A 24422-nucleotide genomic window follows, 5' to 3' on the forward strand; every position below is an offset into this window, starting at 1 on the left:
TCCTGAGAAATCAGCTGCAGCTTCCTTATAATATCCACCTCCACTTCTCTCCCCACTCACCCACCCACTCCTGCTTCTATCTATCCTCTGTGGACCTTAGTGACTACAGCCTTCATCAATGAACTTCCTGCAGGTGATAGCTACCTCACAGACTGTTCCCAGAGAATCAATCCTGTCCTTGCTGTTAGCCGACATTTAGCTCACAAAGGGTAGCACACGAAACACGGTGATTCCGATACCTTTTAAATAGGCTAAAGAATCAGGTAGACAACAGCAAGTTCAGAAAGACCCAAATGCATATAGAGTTGATGTAGTGTAAGGGTGTGCTTGCTTGTTCGTTTCAAATAAGTGGAAAATGGTGAATATTTTTCTTACATAAGAGGCTGGGAACAAACATTTGTTTATATACAAATATCTGTGCATATACATATAGTTAATTCTGTAACTTTTTCATACATTAAAAAAAAAGTATACAAAAGGACTAAAGGAAAATAAACAGTTTGATTTCAGTGTCAGCCAAAATTTTACAATCTTGTATAGAAAGTATATGTTAGCTATCTTACCTAAACAAAACACAAAATTCAAAAATTGTATTTTAAAATTATTTTAGATCAACATATCAATTAATTCATTTGTCTTTGTCTTTTGAAATTATGTGACATTCAAAAATGTGCAAAAGCAATAAAAGTATCACTAGATGTGTTTCTCCATCACTAAGGGGAAATATATAAAAAAGGCAAGATGGCATAGAAGGTACTAGTGTTTGCTGCCAGCCTGACAACTGAGTTTAATGCCTGCCATCCAAATGTTGAAAGACGCAACCTGACTTCCACAAGTCATCCTGTGACTTCCACATGTGTGACGCATGTGCATCCCACACGTAAATACATATGCACACTCACAAAATAACTAAAGAAAAAAATTTAAATGAAATGTGCAATACTCAATAGGCTTGTTTTTCTAAATGTTTATCTAGCAACTCTAATTGTCATTGCAAGATGTCAATAAATAGTATATTTAAGATCATGATGGCTAAGCACTTTCTCACAATCAGAGGACATATTACAAATAAAAGTGAGCCGGGCGGTGGTGGCACACGTCTTTAATCCCAGCACTCGGGAGGCAGAGCCAGGAGGCTGTGAGTTCAAGGCTAGCCTCATCTCCAAAGTGAGTTCCAGGAAAGGCACAAAGCTACACAGAAAAACCCTCTCGAAAAACCAAAAAACAAACAAACAAACAAAAAAAAACCGTGAAAGCAAAAACATCAGAATGACCATGCTGGGCTCTAACTCACTGAATTGTGTGCCCCAATAGACTCTGTTCTTTGACATGCCTTGATTGTGGTGTTTTATCAAAGCAATAGAAAAGTAACTAAAACAATTAGTCACAATCTTGAGTTATAGATGATTAATAACTGGTCTTTTATTTTTGTTCTTTGAATGTAGTACACATATCCTATATATCTTGATTATATTTACCTCCAACTACCTCCAACTCTCCCTTGATCACTACAACTCATCTTCTCAACTTCGCGCATGCACACACACACACACATACACACACACACAACTGGTTTTTAGATACATACATCACACATTACTATTTCTGTCTACTGAGAAGTCCTACAAATAATAGAAGTCTGGGGTACAACTAGTATCCATATATTGATTTCTCAATGCTAATTTCAAATGGAAGACTCCTCCTAGATATTTCAGACTAGTTCTGGAGAAGAGCTCTTACATAGCAAGCCTGGGAAATACCCAGAGGCTATGATGACATGAAGAAAAAAAAAAAGCTCAGAGGAAGGAGTCAATATCCAAATTGGGAATAATGCACAATTTTCTGTTAATCAGATAGACTAAGAAAACCAGTACCCATGATGCTACATGTAAATGGGGAGGAATCCTTAGGTCAGAATTCAAACCAACAGAAAAAAAAAATGGGAGGAGGGGAAACAGTTGTCACAAGACAATTTTTCAGATGTGATTCAATGCTAAAAGGAGTAGAATGGAGTTAGATGATTTAAATTGGCTCATTATAGACTATTAACTATATTTCTCTAGAGGCTATTTACTAATTACAAAGAAAAGCAGAACTGTTATAGTGGGGAAACAACAGACACCAACTAAACCAAGTGATTAGTAGTGGATCTTGCAACCGGGAATATGGAACGATCGGTAAAGCACTTGCTATGCAGGTATAAGGACCAGAGTTCAAGTCTCCAGCTCCCAAGTCAAGGCCAGCAACACATGATGACACACCTATAATCCCTGTGCTCAGGGAACAAGTTGGCTAGTTAGACAAGCTAACAAGGTGAACTCCATTCATGAGGTGGGCTCTGTCTCACTCAATAAACTAGGCGGCAAGCTATTGAGGAAGACATCTGAGGATAACTTCCAGCCTCCACATGCAAGTACACACACATAGGTGCACATGTGGCCTCCTAAGTCCTGATAGATATAAACACACACACATACACACATACACACACACACACACACACACATACACACACACACACACACACACACACACATACACACACACACACACACATCTGCAGAAAATGAACCAAATGAATACTGCAAAGTCATGATACAGTAACAGAATGATGCCATGCCAATAAATGAATTGTGTTGTATTCAAATATTATCTCAAACCCAAGGGAAAAAATAAGTGTAAAGAAGAGTGGGTTGTCATATACATAAAATTAAGCTGGATTTATCCCTTATGACACACACAGAAATAATTTTAAATGGATCTGAAATACAAATACAACCACAGTGAAAGAAAATGAATGACTTTTATAAGCTGAGGCTAAATTTACGTTGATTTCTTAACCATATTTCAAAATATAAAATCAGTTGGGGTAAACCTCAATTAGTTATTTGGTGAAATTAGTGATTCCTGATCTGGGCATAAAATGTACAGGATAAGTCTAGAATATCCCACTGTATTTGAAAGTGATGGAAAGATTGGGGTGATTATGATCCAAAACTTGTTCAAAACTCAAAACTCTCAAAGAATTAAATAAAATAACCATGCCACTTTTAAGGTGTTTTTCCTTGATTATTTCTTCATCTCTTCTTTGCAAATTGGTCTGTTTAAGATTTTATCTCAATTGAAGTGAAAATTTTTAAATCAATATTTACTTAAAATATGTATTTCACTCAAGTATTCAAGTATACTGGTATAGAAGTCTATAAAGTATCCTCTAACAAATTTTGTGTCTTCTATTTCCCTAAGAAAGTTTGTCTCTATGTACTTGCAACTTTTTTTAAATAAAGTTATCTAAATATTTAATCGTGCTTTCTAAAAATAACAATAATCAAGTCTTTATAAATTAAGAGATGCTGATACCTATTTTTTTAATTCTCTAATTGAAACAGATCAGAAAGACTGGTCATATGACTAATGTTTTACCTGTGTGGAGACAGAGCTCTTCCTAATATATAATTTCTCTAAATGACATCTGACATGCCACATTTCTTCCTGACATTCCTGGAGACTTGGAAGTCCAAGATCATATATGAAGGTGACAGCCTTCTTTGAAGTCAGTGTAGCTGTGTCATAACAAGGCAGTCACCATCATCACATAAAATATATAGTCAGGTAAGAGGCAGAGAGGGGAGGCTGGAGGAGGTGGAGGAGGCTTCATTCACCCTTCCCTTAGGAACCCTCTTTCCAATAACAAACCTACTGTTTGCTGACTGTGTCCTTCTACCCACCCATGAAAGTGGCACCTCGGTGACCTAGGCACCGTCCCAGGAGGCTCCACTTCCCAACATTCCTGCCTAGGTTTCCCACATATAGACTCTGGTAGATATAATCAAATTTTATCACCACCATCAGAAGCATTTTATATAAAGACCAGTTAGACTTGAGGATCTAACACATAAATGGGTATATAGTAACAAAAGCTCGGTGAAATTAGAGACTAGGAAGATATTGCTCTTGGTTGATTTTTTACAAGGTTTGAAACATTCAGACTATGACAACCATTTTCCCCTTAGACTGGTTCAGATTTTCTTCTCCTTAGGGTTAAGCAAAATCAAAGGTAACTACTAAATACTGAGCTCCGAATATTCACTAATCAATAATTTTCTCTGTCTGGGACTAGAATGGAAAAACCCAGAAAATAAGACACTGTCTTTGCTTCAGTCCAGTCTTTATCTGCACTTCTGATTAAGCCTACCTAAGAATCTAATGATGACCTTTAGGAAGAAAACATACAGTTACACACAAGTTTATTCCTCGAAATAGTTCACAAGGTGAACTCATTTCCCTATGATTGTCATCCTTTTACTCAAAACTCATTTAATAAAAATGTCATGTTAAAAAACAAAACAAAACAGTATGTAAGTGGGAGTTACATTGGTATGCATGGTGTATGTTTCATTGAATTTTTAAAACAAATTTAGAGCTAGTTGAATACTGGCAGAAAGCCCAATCATTCTGAATAGTTAAAAAAGAAGAAAAAAACAGAATGTGCTTTTCTTGAATTAGTAAAACAATAGAATAAAAAAATCTTTAAGGCAAAGGCAGAGAAGATGCTAACATTGTAGTTGTGCAGTTCAAACTTGTAGTTCTAAGAGCTAAATAGAGTATAAATCACAGCATGGTGATACTTGCAAAATCAAGTAGAGAATTAAGGATTAATGTTCTATTCAAAGAGAAAACAAAGCAAGTTAATGAAAAAAATTGCAAGAATTCCCTCATTAAATGATGTTGTTGGTTTTCACACACTGGTAATGACAGAATATTAAATGCAATCACCCCTAGAAGTTCATGCTTCTGAATGTTTTTGTTTACAGCTATGGGTTCTGCTCAAGGTGCTGAATATGACTCAGTCATTGGACCATATATAGTAACTATATAAAACACAAAGTCTCATTTACTCTCTGATCTATTACTAAAATCCCAGACTTCTCAGGGAAGATGCATCATTTAGTTTTCAAGTGTTTTGTGGCATATGTTAGCTGGAAAAGGAGGCATTAATAACCTCAGTAATATAAAGTCAATAATGCATAGCCGGAAAGGACAGTTCTGTGTGCTGAGATGATGGCCTTCATTCACATGCAGTGTTTGATGATCAAAATTAGATATCCAGATCATGATTCAGTGATGAAAAAAATAGTAGCTACCTTAAATGTGGTCAAAGTATATCCTTCTCAGGGGGAAGAAATCTACAGTTCTCTTTTCCCAAATGAGCCCTGGTTACTTCACAGTTGAGCTGTGGTCTGTCCAAATATAAGTAATGAAATGTAAGACAAAATTATTTCCTAATACATGATTCTAATATCAAAAGTCAGGGCATATCTATGATTTTACATGGCTTGCTTGGTAAGTGTAGCTTAGTGTTGTACTCAGATAAGAATGCATGGGCTCTTATACAAATTATTATTATTTTACTCACCATTAAAAATAACTGATGATAAATTGTTAGCCATACTTTAAAATCATTTCCAAATTATATGTCAGAGCAAAAAATTCTTACAAGTGTTGAGTACTTCTAGATGGATTAGAAACCCACATGACATTATCCTTCCAAATGAACCTGTCAGTCCAGTTGCTTTTAATGGAAACACTCACCTTTCAGCATCCTTTAAGAAGCTGTAAGGTCATCATTGTGTTCAGTCTGAATGCAACTGTCCTGAGCTACCTCACAGAGACACCACACTTTGGCTGCCTCCCCAGTGATCTGCAGTAAGAACATAGAACATGGAAGCATGAGGTGGAAGTGACAAATAGGAAATGTAGCGAGACCCTGAGTCCTTACTCGAACACACTCACCATCAAACTGTGATAGTTATTTCTCTGTTTGCTCTCAGGAAGTGGTTATAACTATTCAAACATATACCTCTACTTGAATTACAAGTTTAATAATATTTTACTAAAGTATCTTTTAAGACATGTGAAATTGGTGGCCAGAATATTTGTAGAACACACTATAAATCTTTAAGAGTTTTTGTATTATAAACTGCAATTGTCTTCCTTCTTCTTTCTTTTCCTATACATGTACAGTAGGGAAAAATGATGGTGGCTAGTTCTGTATTTACCATTTGGGAGAGAAACTATGGAGTTTCAGCTCTTTCAGAAATAAATGACCAATAGAGGCTGTCTGTTTATCATCTATTTTAGGAGAGAGAGAGAGAGAGAGAGAGAGAGAGAGAGAGAGAGAGAGACAGAGACAGAGAGAGAGACAGAGAGAGAGACAGAGAGAGAGACAGAGAGAGACAGAGAGAGAATGTGTGTTATGTAAATGTTTATTGAGGCCTACATATGTGAAAATGTACACACATGTGGAAGCCAGAGGTTGATGCCAGGTATCTTAGAAAATTATACCACATGTTACTTTTCCAGATGGGGTCTCAATCAACCTGGATCTCACAAGTACAGCAATACTCATAGCCAGCGAGCCACAGGACCTCTTTTTCTACCTCCCCAGTGCTGGATGTGCAGACATGTGTTGTCACATCTGGCTTATTTACTTTGCTTCTGAGGACAGAACTCATATCTTCTTACTTGCACACCAGCCTTTAATAATGAGCCTTCTCCACAGCCTAAATGGTCATTTTTTTCCTAGAAAGGGTTTTATGATAACAAGTGAAATCTGTAAAAACTACTCAAAATACCAAATGATGATAGAATAATACAAACATAAGACAAGACAGAATGTGCTTGAAATGTCTTCATATTCATTCATTGATTTATTTTAGATGCCCTCAGGGCACAAGCTTTTTCTGTGAAATGAACAATTAGATAAAAGCTAGCCATAAACTGGAGCTCACATCCTCGGAGCCTTCCTGACCTTAGAGATCTTATTAGCTCTGTAATGTTTCTTTGTGCTTTGCTTTTGCCTTGAAAAATACAGCAAATTATTTCCTGAAGATGTGAAAATCCACTTAACATTATATGAATATGATAAATATGAGCCTAATTCCTATACTAAAAATTCTATCTGAAGGCTTTATGTTACAAGGACATTGAAATAGCTGATGTAACCTGCTTGAATTATGAGTTTGGGTTATCATATATTATCACAAGTATATTTCAAGGGTTCTTCACTCTGCTTGAGTCCCTTACCCTTATGGAGGACAATAACTCCCTGGAAAGTGTCAGGAAGTTTAGGAAAGTATTTCACATTCCTTGCAGGGCCTCGCTGCTGCTGTTGCTGCTGCTCTGCTGTAAGATGCCTGCTCACCTGTGGCTACTGACATCAAAGGCATTGGGCATTGATATCACCTGGGAAGTTTTCATCAATCTCTTGGCCCAGGTTTTACCTCTCATGGATAAAACCAGAATGTCTAGATGCCTAGTGTAAAGCAGGCATGGGAACTTAATGTTGCTGGTGGTTCAATGGCTAGAAACTGACAGATTCAGCCATACGGAGGAGTCAAGTTGGCAGGGAAATGGATGAAACTAAGAGTAATCACATTAAGCAAATTAGGTCTCAAAAAGACAAATATGTTTTCTCTCATTTGTGAGTTTAAGGTTTTATATAGATATATAAAACTACACACACCCATACAAATGGCATACTAGGTGAGGAAACACAGGTCCAAGGGACCAAATGGGACCAACAGAAGAGAGGGAAGAAGTTAAAATGGAGAAGGTAACAAGGAATGGAAGGAAGATGTTCAAAACATATATATGTGTGTGTGTGTGTGTGTGTGTGTGTGTGTGTGTGTGTATGTATATATATACACATATACATATACATATATACATATATATATGAAAATGGCCATATATAATAGTCTAATGACAGTAAAATGGAGATAACTCTTTTAATCTTTTATTTACAGCTGTCTTTCCTATTCCATTGTCTTCCACTATGATTTCTAACAAGGGTGGACCACTTCCCTGTGCTCAGGATCCTTCCTCTAATGACTTAACAGCTTGATTGTATGAAATTGTCACAACAGGATCCTGTAGTGGGTAGCCATTCCAGCTTGGATCTGGAAGTTCCAACCCCCATTGAGACTCTGGGAACTGTCAAACCTATGAGGCGGGGCGAGGGGAGGCGCCTGGAGACCCGAGAGCTGGATGGGCCAGAGCTCTCTCTGTGTGCCTCCCCTCGCCCCGCCTTGTAGGCGTGGCAGTTCCCAGAGTCTCAATGGGGGTTGGAACTTCCAGATCCAAGCTGGAATGGCTACCCACTAGAGGATCCTTGTATGATGAGACTCTGGGTTTCTTTTAAAGATACCCTCCCAAGCCTCCACTTCTAAATTTCTGGAATCCCATACTTGCTATCAGTTCATGGAACACAACAGTATCTCAGAACTGATTGTCAATGAAGGCTGAAGTTGGGATTCTAAGTGTATTGTTTTTCAACGTCTATACAATATATGTCATCTCTCCATCCTAACACCTTTTTTTTTTTATAAAGTACCAATTCTAAAATTTGACTGTGTATGAGTGGCTTTGGAAGTGAATTAAAGTGCAGATTGACTAGCTAGAGTTCTTCTACTTATCCAGAGTCTGCCAATCAGTAACTTCTGAGTTCCCAGGAATTTACGTATTGGACACGCATGTAAGATCTCGTTAGAGGGAGTTGTGTAAAAGCACTAAGAACCGCTGCCCCAAAGATGAGCCCCAAACCTCTTATCCCTTCCTTTGGGGACACTTTACTTTAGGGCGTTAATTGCCATCCTATATAAAATTCAAACAGCAACTTTTGGTTTTGTTGTTTGTTTTTCCAATCATTATATAGTTTAGGGAGTACGTTCTCTCAACATAACGGATACAGAAAGAGAACCCTGAAATGGTGCTGGGGATGTTACAGGGCCAGCCTCAACTCATATGATGACTTTGGGCATTGGAAAGGTACAACTTTGGGGTAAGCGGATTTTAGGAGGAACTAATGCATAGCAACACAGCTTGGGAAATGAGAGTTCTTTGTGGGAAGAAAGAGGCCTGCCTTCCTCCAGTTGATGTCATTCGCCACTGAGGCACGTGACAAGCCTCAGCTCATAGCCCAGGCATGTTAACTATCTTTAGCTGTCACCATCTAGTCTGGGGACTTTGAGCTAGGAAATGGATACCCTGAATCAGGCTGTAGGGATGCAGAAGGGAGAGATGTTCTACAGTGTTCCCAGCAGAAAAAGGAAGAGCTGACACAGGGAGGGGATGGTGAAGACAGCAGGAATGCTATGAAGTGCTGCTGGGAGCCCTGGGGAGCTCTGGGGAGAGAGGTGCAAGATGGGGATTCACAGAAAGAGCCAAATCCTTAGGAAACAAGTAAACGATTCTCTTGGATGCTACAGTCACTCCTCTTGTCTCTGGCTGAAGTTACGGGACCTGTGAAAACAAGGTTTTAAAATCCTGGAGGAGCATATTTTAATTGTAGAAAAAGCATCTTAAAAGAAATTCCTTCCTCTTTTCCTCTGTTTTTAAAACCCAAAAGCTATATGTAGGGTTAATTTACCGTTTTTCCCCTTAGTATAAAGGATTCCTTGAGCTTTGAAAAATATATATCCCTACCTTTTTCATCATTAAAAATAAGTACCGCCGGGCGTTGGTGGCGCACGCCTTTAATCCCAGCACTCGGGAGGCAGAGCCAGGCGGATCTCTGTGAGTTCGAGGCCAGCCTGGGCTACCAAGTAAGCTCCAGGAAAAGGCGCAAAGCTACACAGAGAAACCCTGTCTCGAAAAACCAAAAAAATAAAATAAAATAAAATAAATAAACCTTATCTAATGCACATTCACTATAATATTTTCAGTGAATAGCTCTTCAGTCATATTAATATTTTTCTTTTTTCCTATATGTTCATAATTTTAGTCCTATATTCTAAATAAAAGTACTTAAAATCATTTTTTCTGTGAAAACATATTGCATTTTTTATTTTTATGTGTATGTGACTCCATGATTTTTTGTATACCATGTACATGCTAATGCTTATGGAGGCCAGAACAGGTCATTGAATGTTCTCAAACTGGAGTTAATGGCAGTTGTTAGCCACCATTTGAGTACTGCGAACCAAATCTGCATCCTCTGCAAGAGCAGTAAATGCTCTTTACTACTGATCCACCTCTCCAGCACCCTGAAAAACACATTTTAACTCATATTATCTTTCTTTCATTCTGGCTACCTTCCTCTTTATTAGCCAACATTTGTTTGGTGTGTTGCTATGGTTTGATTCTCAAACACTTGTTCCCCAGAGTACTTAGAGAGATGGAGAAAAGTCACTAGGATCCTCAATAGTAAAAGGACATGGGGACTGTGAACTTCTTAAAATAAAATGGAGAGCGATTGTCATATGCATGTGCATCCATTGCTCTACTGGACATTCTGACCTTTACTTTTTGTAGATGTTCTGTACTCTGAACTTATTCAGTTATTAAATATTAGCAGTGAATTAAAACATTAGTATAAACTAGTGTATATTCTCATTAACTTGGTCGAATGTGATGATACATTATCCATATGGTTTCTCTGTAGGATGTACAGAGATTCATTAGAAGAGCCTGAGACTCACCAAGAGCCACACAGAATCTTGGAACTTTTGAAGGACAATTGGAAGTATTCCCTGTTTTCCTTCATGAAGAAAGGGAGAAGAAAGGGTAGGGGAGTGGAGACTACACAAGGGGAGGCTAGAAAGGGTATTCCTTCCCTGGGGCAAGCATTCCAGAAAGGCAGAACAGGTTCAAAAGTTCTAGTTTTAGCCAAACTGATGTGTTCCTACCCAACATATTATTTATAAAGAAAGGATTTATTTAATAAAGATATCTACAGATTGGATTTCATGAGAAGGGGTTTAGAGACTTTTGAGAAAGGAGAACTGTTTCAGAAGGGAACAATGAATGTCAGGGCAGATACAGAGAACTGAGGGGTTTTCACAGTATGGCAGTTAATAAGCTGTGAGGTCTGAATATGGAGAAGTAAGCATCCAATGCAAGCCTTGGACCTCATGCATTCTCATTGCATAGCAATCAGTCATCCCTAGCAGATAACTTAGATTTTGTTTTCTTTAATTCTGATTGAAACCTGCAACAGGCAGAGAAGGATAGCACTAACCAGAATGTTGCTACATAAACTTGCAGTGTAGGAGAAAACACTAATTAGAAAATGATAGAACCTCTTTGAATTAGAGGCTCTCTGTCTATTTTGATTATCATTTGTGTTAACTTTGAATTAACTTCACACAAAAATAGCAATAATGCATAAACAATATGAAACTCACTCTCTGGAGTGGCATGATAGTGATGGTGATAATTAATCGCTTGACAATCCTACCCTTTTGGAACCAAGTGATCTTCCTTTGGACCTCAGACCTCTGGTTCTAGGGCCAACATTGACAGATAGCCAGGTTCCTTTTATAATAAACCTTGACTTCTCTCAAAAATAGGACATCTTATTTAGTAGCATGATGAGTGAGTAAACCAGATCTCCTTCCTTCAGGCTACAAACCTGAGAATGGTAAAAATGTTTCTATGTTGAGATGGAAAGATGAAATAGGATTGCTTGAAGTCTTCTTCAAATTGGTGAGTGCCAGAGTCTGGATTTCTTATGGAGAGAAAGGGGATCCAAATGTGCTTTCTGTGTCTCAGAGCATGTAGTATCCAACCTCACATACCAATAAATAACCATTGTGATGTAAAAAGATGTATGGCTGAAAGAGGAAAGATCTAATAACTAAAACTTAGGTTAGACAAGAATAATAAAATGATGCGATTCTTTGTGAAACTCCAGAAACAGTTCTGGGGTATCTGTCAGAAGGACAGATGAACGTATTAAAATCAGCCCCTTGTGCCCATCTCATTGGCTGAAGAAGAAATGTCCCCCACATTGTGTTTGTGTAGCTTAAGGGCATAGACATGAGTATGTTATTTTCCTTTGATGTTCCCATTTGGAGCTGTGTGATTCTACGTTGGCTTTGAGACAGATGGCCATGAAGCGTCCTTAGCATTATTATGGGTCCCTGTGAAAGGCCAGTGTAGTTTCTCATAGCAGTTCCTTGCTTGTATTTCTATGTGGATGGCTATAGTGCATATTTCTATTTTGGGATGACTTGTAACTCTCCTTTATTTGCCTCCTATATCATACTGCTGAGCAGCTTTGAATATACCTGAACGTAACTTCTTGTTTGCAGGGTTTCCAGGGGTTCTTAGTGTTGACATCAGCTATGTTAATATACTGCTAGTTCCACTTAGCTCCCACCTTGTCAGCTAGCTAGCTGGGAACAGGCTTTTTTTTCTCATTTTCGTTTCTCCATTACAGAACAGAAAGTGATGAACACAGGCAACTTCGGATACAGAGTGGAGTACTGGAAATGGAATGTGTAGTGGGGGGGGGGGAATCTTTCCATCTATTTTCAACTAGAGCAGTAAAAATCTAGTGTTCAGCAGAAACAAAGTGGCCAGATTTGATCAAAAGAAACTAGAAGAATAGGTCAAAACCTTTTTTTCTGGATGTGCTTTCAGGGACATTTTGGAATTCTTGGCCTTCTCTGAAGAGATGCTAACACATCAGTTTTTCTATCAACATCACCTCTGCTTTAGAGACACGAGCCTTGTTGTCCTGAGATCACATGGTCCAGTCTGGACTGGTTTTTCTCCAGGCCAGTTGCACACTTGGGGAGGCCTGTCAGGAAGACTTTACTGTCGCCTGCATTAAAGCTCCAACTTCCTGAGTTACATCTCTTCTAAAGGTTTGCTGCTATGGCTTCCTAGAAAGAGGGGGCTTAGGAAGTTGTTTTTTGTTTGCTTGCTTGCTTGTTTGTTTGTTTATTGCCTTTGACTTATAGTTTGATTAGAGATAGAACTGTGTGAAGAATCAATGTTTTTTTAATTTTGAAAATGTTTAATAACAGTCAAATTTCTATATAAGTTTCTTTCTCTACCACTCTCTGGACATTTTAATAGTCTCTTGTTCTCTGGTTTTTAAAAGTTTTACGGCAGTATGTGTAGGTGTAGGTAGTTTATGTTATGAGCTTGCATACCTGACAGGCCCTGTTAATCAGACAACTTTGGTTTTCAGTGCTTCCCTTGAAATATCATCGAAGTTTTCCGCCCTCTGTTTCCAATGCTGTCAACAGAAGTCTTTATTATTTAGTGTATAAGCTTCGGGGCTGATCTTCAAACTTTAGTTTACTTTCCTGTTATTTATCATTTTTTTCTAGTGCAGTGATTTCTGATGGAGTGTAAGATAAGGTTTGCACAGGGGTATGTGGTGGACCAGAACAGGAAAACAAACACAGAAACACAGGAATAAGAATTAATGTGCTATGGAGACTAAGCTATACCCAGCCAGCTGACCTACAGATGAGATGGGAGAAGGGGAGAAATGGCAGGGACCCTCTGCGACAGTGGTGATCTATAGCTAAGCTTTGTTTGATGTTTACTTTCTGATTAAAAATATTCCACACGTAATAGCTGCATGTGTTTAAGGAGTGCAATATAATTCCAATTTGTGCATATGGTTTGTAATGATCAGACCAGGGTAACTGGCATATCTGTCATCTTGGAAATTTATTAGGGTTGATAGCATTCAAAAAGCCCTGTGTCATGCAGTTTTCAATCTGTTATCCTCCGGTGCTATAGACTATGCGAAGCAATTTTCTCCTATCCACCTGTACCCCAGGAGTCGTTAGCATAGCCGTCTCCATCTTTTCTTTCCAACACTCACGCCAGATTTCTGTTAACCATTAACATATTCTCCACTTCTGTGAAGTCTGTTCCTAACACTATACCTGTGAGAACATGTGTTGGTAATATCTCCATGCCTTGCATTTTCTAAAATTTAATATAATGTCTTGTGCATTTCTCTCTTCTACATAACTTACCACTGTGGGTACTCACTGCATTTTCTTCACCCACTTATCTGCATATGGATGCCTATGCTGACTGTGCATCTCGCCTACTGTGAGCATTGCCTCATTAAACATGCAAATGAAGATGTCTCTCCAACATACTGATCTCTCTTCCCTTGAATTCATGCCCAGCAAAGGGATTGATGGATCTCGTGGTAGCTTGCCATCTAGTTTTTTTTTTTTTTAACTCTATACTATTTCCTTTAATGGCTATATTGATTCCTATTTCTCTCAACAATGTTAAGGATTTTAGGGAGCACCATTTGTTCATTTGTTTCCACATCAATTATCTTTGGATCTTTTCATCTACTGAGTTGCCGGCATTTGCAGTGGAGTTGGATGTTACTTCTTATTTACATGCTTCAAATGATTGGTGATAGCATTTCTTCATATAGTGTTGGTGGTGTTTATATATTATGTTGAGAAATCTCTAAGACATTCAGGTGACCTAAGGGCTGTTTTGTGTTACTGTCAGAATACCCTGGCTTGTGATTTAGCTCTGTTTTATAGAAGGAATGTATATTCTAATATCTCTGATAATTATATTCACATGAGTTCTTTAATGGCCTTGAAATAATTTAGTTTGTCTCTTCCCTACTCTCTTCATAAATTTTTCTCCTACTTCAATTTTTTTCTGATTTTCATTTGAGTTCTCTTTGGTTTCAGGGTACATACATGGTATAAGTGTACCCATTTGGCAAATCTAAACTGTCAATAAGCGACAGAAAGCCATTTGGAAGTTTTTGCAACATTTGTTTTCACTACAGAATGATCTATATGAGCCATTTAATTGGGCGACCCCCAAAGGCAGATTTATTATTTCTAGTCTCTGCTATTGATTAGTTTCCCACAAATAAAACATTCAATCTCTTAACTCGAGTGAATGAGTCCAGATACCAGAAGTTGTATCTGCATAGGAGAAATGTGAAATGTTTTTGCTTTTAATATTTTACTTCTAGCCTTATAAACTTGTGAGAAAATTTATTCTCTCCCTTCTAATTTTTAGTCTTAATGGTTCAAAGATGTAACTATTCCCTCTGCTGTAATTTTTACACAATTTTATACAATACTTTTAAAATGCAACACACAGGTTTTTTTTTAATGCAATACTTAACCAATTCTACTGTCTCAAGACCTATCTGACACACTCACTTTCGGGCTATTAAGAAATTCTAACTACTGAACTTTTCTGTCTTTGTCTCTCTGCTTCTCCCCTTTTTTCTCCCTTCATTAATTATATCAGTATTTTGTTCATTGTCGGGATACCTTCAGTCTGCAAGCTCCATACAGAGAAAAAGGAACATTCTGGCCACATGTACACATTTCCCTTTCCAATTTGATAAGATTTTCTAGCTCTCCCTCAGCACATGTGTTTGTATCAGGAAGCTAGAAGACAGGTCAGGAAAATTATTCTGCAGGATCTGCTGTTAGATACAGAAATAAACTTCACTACCCTCAGTGTTCTCCTGGTTTATGTTCTCTTAAATCATTGTCTCCCACACTAAAACTATTGTCTGCTGATGTGTACTACCTCATTTTGGGGAAGAAATTACCCATCAGAATGATCCTTCACTTTTCCATTCTACATTTAACAACTGCTCATGAGGCTTCTTTTTGGATATGGGACAGAAGAGTCCATTCAGTAAGTCATTTCCAAGGCCAATCTGTACTCAAGGCTGAAAATTCTCACCTCATTTCATTTCCCTTTGCAAATATATTCAGCCTTTTCCCCCCAGAGGCTTTCAATAGGATCAAATGACAGCACACATATATTTCAACAATAAATGACATAAAGACACAGTAATAATGAATCTTCAGCAACACAAATATGCATAATTCAATACAAATGTTCTATAGCATCAAGTTTGCTGGAGAAAAGAAAACAGATCCAACCATTATAAAGATGATACATTAAAGCCCAAAGATAAAAATATATAAAGAACTACAATTAAATTATTCTGTTCTTTAATGCTAATCACACATAAAAATTAAGTGTGCTCTTCTTTTTTGATCAATTTACAAGCTTGGCCATATTTTTCTAGGTGTCACAGAGTTGGTTCAAATTTGCTAACTGCTGAATCCTACAGTCATTACTTGATATGACTGTGGAGATTTTTTTCAAATTCTTTATCCCTCAAACACCTAATCTATGAAGTGTAAAGGATTATAACAGCCATCTCATACAGTAATGCAAGTGATATATGTAATATACACAAAGTTATGAAGATTTTGCTTGGGATATATCACAACCATACACCTTGGTTTCATGATAAAGAAATAAGGCTGGAATTAGGTTGTCACTATGAAGGCTGCTGAACTGGCACCCTATGAACTACAATATCAACCTTCCAGGCAAGATGTGAACACTCATATATAGTGTCACAACAGTTGTAGTTGTAACTAACCACTCTTAAGTTTACTATGAGGCCTGGTCCACAAAGGAGAACATAGTAATATAAACCCAGTCAAATCCACACTTATGTGCCCTTAGGCCCTAAGGCGAACTTACCACTATTGTTTAGCTAAGGACATGGCATCAAGGTGATTTTTAAATATAAAGGTTAATACCCACAGACAAATGCCACTTTGAGCATTAATCATAGAAGTTTCTCTTGTTAATGTGCAGATGGTTGGCTGTTCAAGATACTGAGAACATGTGATGGTCAGGTATTCAACCCTTAATCAGCCATTTCTACCACTTCCTCCAAAGCTCAAGAAGTAGCACAAAGGAGGTTTCTAGAATGAAAGAGGCAGAAGACAGAGGGAAAGGTCATGAAGTGCTGTCTTCTAAGTAAGACAACAATATAATCATAATTTCATGGTAGCCGTGGCTTATTACAGTGGCTCGTAAGAAGACTGGGCCTATCAACAGCTCAGTATTTACTGGAGAAGGGCTCATGGGTTCTGGGTTCTATTCCTCCATGTAAAACTCTTAGACATCGATGGACTTGAGAAGAAGGACAGCCATTATCTCTAGTTATGTGTCCATCAATGAGTGTGGCAAGCCCCAATAGATAGCTTCAAACCCATGGTCATACAGATGGTCCTGGTTAAACTCAGTGAGTCACAAGATAAAACAAAGACACAAAGAGGGAAAAGAAGTTGTAGGGAGGAGAGGTGGAAAAATAGAGTTGGAAGGAAGACACAGGAGGGTGGGCTGTTGGGTGTCAGTAACCAGAATATATAGTGTATGAAGTTATCAAAGGCCAAATTTTATTTTTAGATTTAAAAAATGTGCATTAAATTGTTTTCTTGCATGTGCATCTGTACATCACACGTGTGCTCAGTACCTGAGGAGGTCAGAAAAAGGCATTGGATCTTCAGGAATTGGATGGTTATAGGTAGTGGGCACCAAACCCAAGTCCTCTGTAAGACCAACAAGTGCTCTTTAACTCTGGGCCATCTCCCCATGCCTGTAAAGGACATTTTTTAAAGCTATGCAAACAATTTACTTTAAACATTACAAAGTCACCATCAGGCTGTCTTCTTTAACCATGTATTACTTAAAATATTTTAATTTTAAATTCTATGTGTGGTTTAGACTCATCCTTTACCTTTGCTGTGTAACTAACTTGTATCACAATAAAAATGAGTTCTGCATGATATTAATTCTTTAATGATTTTTGAGAATTGTTCTGAGATCTGGTTGATAAGAGGTTTATTAGTTCCCATCACTTGTTTATAAAGAATGCAGCATAATGAATGCCTTATGTGATTGAATAGTCCATGTGCGTCTATCTAGGTTGCATAGCCTTTAACTTCCCTTACTTTGATTTCTCCTTTTGTTACAGTCTATGTCCACGGAACCTGGCATCTTTGTATTACATCAAGAAGAGGGAGAGAGTCAAGCATTGAACTCTAGTCTGTCATGTTGTGATGCCACCAACAGGCAATGGTTACATTTTTCTCCTGAAAGCTACTGCTCTGGTAAATGCTCTTTTCTATATCTACCAGTATAACCACATATTTCAATATATTCAGAGAGAGAGAGAGAGAGAGAGAGAGAGAGAGAGAGAGAGAGAGAGAGAGAGAGAGAGGAAGAGGACAACCTTGGGTGTCATCCTGAGAAACACTGCCAACTTCTTTTGAGAAATGGTTTCTTATTGGTGGAAGCACACTAATTAGGCAACACTGGATGGTTTGGGAGTTCCAATGATCCAATTGTTTCTGCGCTCCCCACTGTTGAGATTATCAGCAAGTGCCACCACAGTTGGCAGTTTTATATGAGTTATGGAGATATAACATAGGTGGGGATATGGGGTTATGGGGATACAACATGAGTGTTTGGGCTTTCAAGTCAATTAGTTTACCAAGTCTTACCATGAGCCCCTGGACATGTCTTAACCCTCAGGTGTGGTAATGGCTATCTACTGTACCCAGATTCTAGAACACTCATCTCCTCTGCTTACTGCCCTTTAACTCTGCCAACAGTGCCACTCAGTTAACTGAGACTAAAGGAGCATCTGTTTCCTGCTACAGTTTAATGGATATAGTTTTATCAATGTCTGTCTGATTAAAATTGTTTATGGTATCATTACATTTTTATATCAATCATTTTTGGAGAAAAGTCAGCTAGTAGCCATAGTGACTTAATTGTTAGGTACATTAATGGATGATCAATCTCTTAGCTAAATTTCTTGATGAAGTCTCACCAGGTGGATTGGTATAAAGCCACATAATCTATAAAAATTGCTTTGATTGTTTTATTTTATACTACAAATTTTATTTTTGACTCTTAATTTCCAAATATGTAATTCACCCTTTCCCCAAAAGTATTATGATTGCTGACAAATGTAGTTATAAAACAATCCGCACAATCAATGATCAATATGTCTACAGCTTCCACCACTGCCTTCCCACATGGCCTTAGTTTCCTCTCCAGTCAACCCTGTCTCATCACTAATGATATTTCCCTCCCAGGATGTTGTCTGTTCTGGTTTCCTTTCTCTTGATGTGACAAAGGGCTCTGACTAAGAGCAACTTAAATGGATGAAGGGTTTATTTGCCTTGTAATTCCAGGAGACAATCTATTAATAAGAGAAGAGGTAGGGCAGGAACTCAAGTAGGAACTTGAAGAAGAAACTGTGAAGGAATGTTGCATATTAGCTCACTTGCAGGCTCATGATTAGCTAAATGCCTTATTCAACCCAGGACCACCTGCACAGAGCATGGTTTCACCCACAGTGGGCTAGGCCCTTATACATCAATGAATAGTCAAGACAGCTACTGGTATGGTCATAGGCCAAACAGATCAGGACAACCTCACCATTGAGACTCACTTTTCCAGTGAATCTAGATTGTCTCAATTGGTAGTCAAAGCTATCTAGAACATATGTATATATTCTCTCATATATATTTTATATATATATATATATAAACATTATGCCATATTATCTTGTATTCTTCATTTCATTTAAGTCATTTGATATTCATGCATAATTTTGCATATATCATTTGTGACTTCCTCTTACTCAGCAATCTTCCATTGCAGGTATGATAAATACCATTAGTGTATACTATTTCACAAAGCTGATTATAAGTAAAGTCACTTCATTCATAATCATTTCATCATGCCAGGTTATTACAATCATCTGTATATTTAATTCTTCTTGGTATGCATCTCACCCTGGGATCACTAGGTTGTAAGAAAGATTATATTTTACACTCTAAGTTATCATTGAACTGTTTACATTAATGATATCATTCTGCATTCCAACAGCAGAACTTCTTAGGTTAATCATTCAATTAATTTTCTTTTACTTGTGCATTAACTTTATCCTTAATTTTAATAGCCACAGTTTTTACTGATGGACGTATTGTTTACTTGTTTCACCTGTACCTGACAGATTTTCTAAGGCCTTGCTCTTTCCTTCTGTTTTCATTGTTTCAACTTTAACATTTTAATGTAGTCATTTTCTCTCTGGTGTGCTGTCACCTGATACAGTTAGTGTCTGAGGTCTGATTGTGCTGTACATTCCCGATTCCTGGTACATATATTGATTTTACTCAATGGGCAATGTTTCCTAGCATGCCTGGTAACTTTGGATTGAATTAATCCACATTTGTTGGTGCTTAGATGTGAGGATCCAGTGAGACTTGAATTGAGGGCATACCTCTCAAAAGTCCTATTTATTTTGGTTTTGATAGGAACCCCAGGATGCTATCAATTCAGGGATACTGAAAGCTAATTTTATTTATTTGAGTTCTTTTTTTAAACATAAAAATACACTGTGATTTTTATTTCTTAGGGGAGCTCCAGAAAAATAAATTTTCCATTGGTGTCTCATTCAAGTCAGGAGTATTTGTTTCAATCAATCCCTTTACTCACTGCGTAGTTCACCAAATGTCTAACTCAAGTTACCCTCTATTCTGTCTCCCCACATGGTCAGTATGAACACCACATCTTTTTTTCCACGTGGTTGCAAAAAACCCACAGTTCTCAGTGAGTGTGTTCAACAAACCCAAACATCTCTTTGTTAATGCAAAAAAAAAAGTTTCCCTTTTGTTAGCCCTACAAATTGCAAATGTACTTTTATAGACTTTTTAAAACTGTAATGATATATTTATCAGTTTCTTTGCTCACTCTTTGTTTTTAATTGCATGTCATTGATCATAGATAATATTAAAGAGGGCTTCTTTAAAAATTGGTACCAAGACATGGGCAGTATTTACTTATTATTGCAGTATATCTGTCAATGTGAAGAAGCCTATTTGGTGAAGCAAGGTGAAACTTCAGAATGTTTTAAGTGTAAGTAGACGATACCAGAAGCATATTACACTCATGGGAACCTACAGGCAGCTGGTAAAGGCAGCTCTCATGTGGACATGTGGCCTGTAATCAGCCAAACCACAGAAAAGGGTCTATCCAAATTATCAGGAGCCCACAGCTCATCACAGTGTGTCCTGGATGTTAACCATGGAGATTAGGATTTAATGTTCACTCTGCTGGGTTTAAGTCTTGCTTTAGGCAGCCGCTCTTCATAATTAATTTTTTAATTCCTTCTTTCTAATAGGAACATTTGTCCTGTGTCTATCCCACCATTAGATCTTAAAAATATACATTTTATTTTTACTTTTATAGGAACTCCTTGAGTGTCAGGTAAAAACTTTGGACTTTTATTTTTGAGAAATTCTGCAACAGTTCAGACTTTCATAGGCTTGGAGACAGATTGAGGACATTTTACATTGTAAGATGGACATGAGCCTTTGGGGATCAGGGGCCAGCATGTTAAGATATCCCTAAAGGTGTACTAGGGGCACTTGTGTTTTGGTGGTAAACAGCAGCTGTCTGATTAGATTCAAGGCCCAGTTAACCAGAGGGAAATCGTGCCTGGTACTGAAAACATAGCCAAATATTCAGGATTAGTGGGGGCACAGATATTAGAGGAAAACCTAATACTGCCACTTTTCTAAGCCAGAATAATTCCTACATATATTATAAATATGTATCCTTAGAGCCTCAGATAAGTATAGGTCTCATACCTCAGCCCAAAAAGCCTTTTTTTTTTCATTTCTTTCTTTTTTTTTTTTTTTTTTAGCAGGAGACCATTACAGAAGGCCACAAATAACCAGAATGCAGGGAGCACCTGACTATGGTGCCTAGCCCCAATGGATACATCTACAATATAACTCCTGCATCCAAGACTCAGGGAACATAAAGGAAGATGTTCAGAAAAATTATAAGAGTCAGAGACCTAGTAAATCTGCTATGAGATTGTGCTGTCTAGCTGTGATGAGGGAGATACACCCATGAAATCTTGACAGCATGTCTTCCTGAACAAGATCTTAGCAATTCTAACAATAGCTGACATCCCAACATAGATGGGGAAATCTCATGGATCCCCCATGCCATGAATAGAACAGTTGAGGCAGGGGGAATTAGTCTTCTCTAGGGATAAGTTCCTGACCATGTAATAGCAAGTGGTCAGCCCTACAAACATACAGGCAGGCAACAATGAATGGACTCAGCAGGTTGTATGTGTATGTTTATTCTTTTATTTATTTATGTAATCAGAATGGTTAAAGGAGGCTATGGACATGGGAGGAGGGCAGACATGCATGGAAGATGTGTGAAGAAGTATGAGGGGGAGATGATATATTTTATTTTTTGAAACGTTGGAATAAAAAATGTTTTAGTATAGATCTTAAATCATCTCCCAAGGCCCATGTGTTAAAAGCTGAGTCCTAAGGGTGGTATATGAGATAATAGTGAAACCTTTAAAGGATATGATTTAGCTAGAGAGCTTCAGAGCCTTGAGGACATGACCCTAAAGACATGTGAGGGCCTGCATCCTCACAGTCTCTCTCTTTCTGGTCATGAGATGAACAATTTGTATCCCCCATATTCTGTTTTTATGATGTGCTGCACTATCAGAGGCTCATAATGATGAGGCCATTACCTCATGAACTGTAACCTTTAAACTGTGCATCAAAATTATTCTTTCATCTTCCAGTGACTTATCTAAGTCACCTTGCTATAGTAATGGAAACTAACACAGCTGACTGATAACTAAAATGTGCAATTTGTAGGACTGTTTATTTTATTTTTTGTTTTTGTTTTTGTTTTTTTACTGATTCTTACTCATATGTCATTTCCTTATGTATTCCTTGGCCTCTGTCATTCCACACATGGTGGCTCTGCAAATATTTGAGAACATTTCCACTTCTGATTTTGCTTTTGTAAAGTGGTAGCTGGTAGCGGCAGCAGGGGGGGGCAGGGGGGGAGGTATTCTTTATTGGCCTTGGGATCATTTAGCTCTCTTCTTCCTAGTCTGCACTCAATGCAAATGTGTAAGTCTGGGTCTGGCTTGTCCAAGACTCACTCATCCTATCTGAGATTTAATACAGGAAAGTACAGTGTTCTAAGCAGCCAATATCATAGACTTGGGATGAAAGCAGACATCAGCTTGCCACTGCTACTGTGCATTTGTATTATATAAAGGCTAATTTTCGGCCGGGCGTTGGTGGCGCACGCCTTTAATCCCAGCACTCGGGAGGCAGAGCCAGGCGGATCTCTGTGAGTTCGAGGCCAGCCTGGGCTACCAAGTGAGCTCCAGGAAAGGCGCAAAGCTACACAGAGAAACCCTGTCTCGAAAAACCAAAAAAAAAAAAAAAAAAAAAAAAAAGGCTAATTTTCAATTGATTACATCCTACAAGATCCTGTGGTTCATTAGGAAATCTCAGGTGGCTGTTTATAAAACCTGCCCAAATGGGAGATTTAGACCAGAGTGAAATATACAGTAAGATATTTAAGAGAACATTCAGAGGAGTACAAAATTGAGGAGATTATATATCTAAGGTTCTGCATGTTTCTGTTGGTAGAGTGTGGACAAAGACTCCGGTAGGTATTAGATAAAACACACACAATATTTCACTGGGCATGCTCAATTCTGTGGCCAAAAGGATCAATTATTATTATGTTTTCTGTCCTCTTCCTGGTTCCTTATCCATTACTAACCCCAGGCTCCACATTAATATGGAGGTACAGGCTCTAATTATACTTGTTGTGGAATTCAACCAGATAGAGCTATTTCCAATGCTCCTTGCTTTTTTTTGCTTTGTTTTAAAGATTAGAAATCTCAATCCTGCTAAAGTTCCATTCTGCGAAGTGTTGCAAAAGAACAGAAATCTGGAATCCAGTGATTTGTAACATCCCGTCTGGGATAAGTCAGGCTGAAGGTCCCATGTAACTTATTTATGGAGAGGGCATTTTTGTAGAAAATATGGCATTATTCAAGCTTCAGGAAATGCATCTAACCACTTAAAAAGAGTAATCATTTTTTATGATTATAAATCATCTGTTTTCAATAGCTGACATGTTTATTACACAGCTAGTCTTTTTTAAAGTGGAGTCATAAATAGTTACTGGGCAAAACATTGTTAACTGATTCAAGCTCTGTGTTAGCAGAACTTTCTTTAATTAAAAATGTAAAAACAAACAAATGAATGAACACAAAGACATTACAAACTCAGAATCCACCACCATTTCAGTTGGGGAGAGAGGCATGAGACTGGGATATAAACTTGAAGATTTATGATGTGAACTCATGTGTCCTTCCCCAATGAAAGCAGAAGTAGGGGTACATAGGTGTGCATGACTTCAAAGAAGCTAGCTGGAAAAAAAGAAAAAGACCTCGTTGAGTCTTTAGTAAGTCTAAGCTAACCTTGCAAATTTCAGAAGAGAGATGCTCCAAAGTCATGAGCGGCTTGCTCCTTCTTGCCTCCCCCTTCTCTATGGAGCTACCGGCCACTGCTGGGTTTCCAGAATCCCTTTCCTGCTGACTTCTCTGGGAAACGTTTCCTGACTCATGGTCTCTCTGTTTGACAGCATTTTACTGTTATTGCAAAATACTGGTGCAGTCATTGACATAACATTTCCTACATCATAGATTGAGGTATTCTCCATCTCCTTTCCCTGGGGTCACAAAATTTAATTCGAATGTCATAACCACAACTGTTCTCTCTATATTGTTAATCTGGCAAAGAAGAGACCTTGTGAATGTGTGGGACACATAACTAGCTACACTAAACTGTACTGGTTCCATCAGAATTTAATTCTAAAAGTGTTTTATACAGTTTATTTTTTTATTTTTTTTTTTTTTTTGGTTT

At 37.8% G+C, this 24422-nt stretch overlaps 1 long non-coding RNA gene across 1 annotated transcript in view; it reads left to right on the forward strand.

Annotated features, from left to right (window-relative positions):
* Positions 1–24422, forward strand: part of LOC121827926 (uncharacterized) — a 107911-nt gene that overhangs the window by 81516 nt on the left and 1973 nt on the right. Inside the window, exon 4 of the long non-coding RNA XR_006070266.2 lies at positions 17606–17741. This is a non-coding gene — a long non-coding RNA (uncharacterized LOC121827926). The remainder of the gene's footprint in view (positions 1–17605; positions 17742–24422) is intronic.

Source organism: Peromyscus maniculatus, chromosome 3 (genome assembly GCF_049852395.1).
Source record: "Peromyscus maniculatus bairdii isolate BWxNUB_F1_BW_parent chromosome 3, HU_Pman_BW_mat_3.1, whole genome shotgun sequence".
Classification (NCBI taxonomy): domain Eukaryota; kingdom Metazoa; phylum Chordata; class Mammalia; order Rodentia; family Cricetidae; genus Peromyscus; species Peromyscus maniculatus.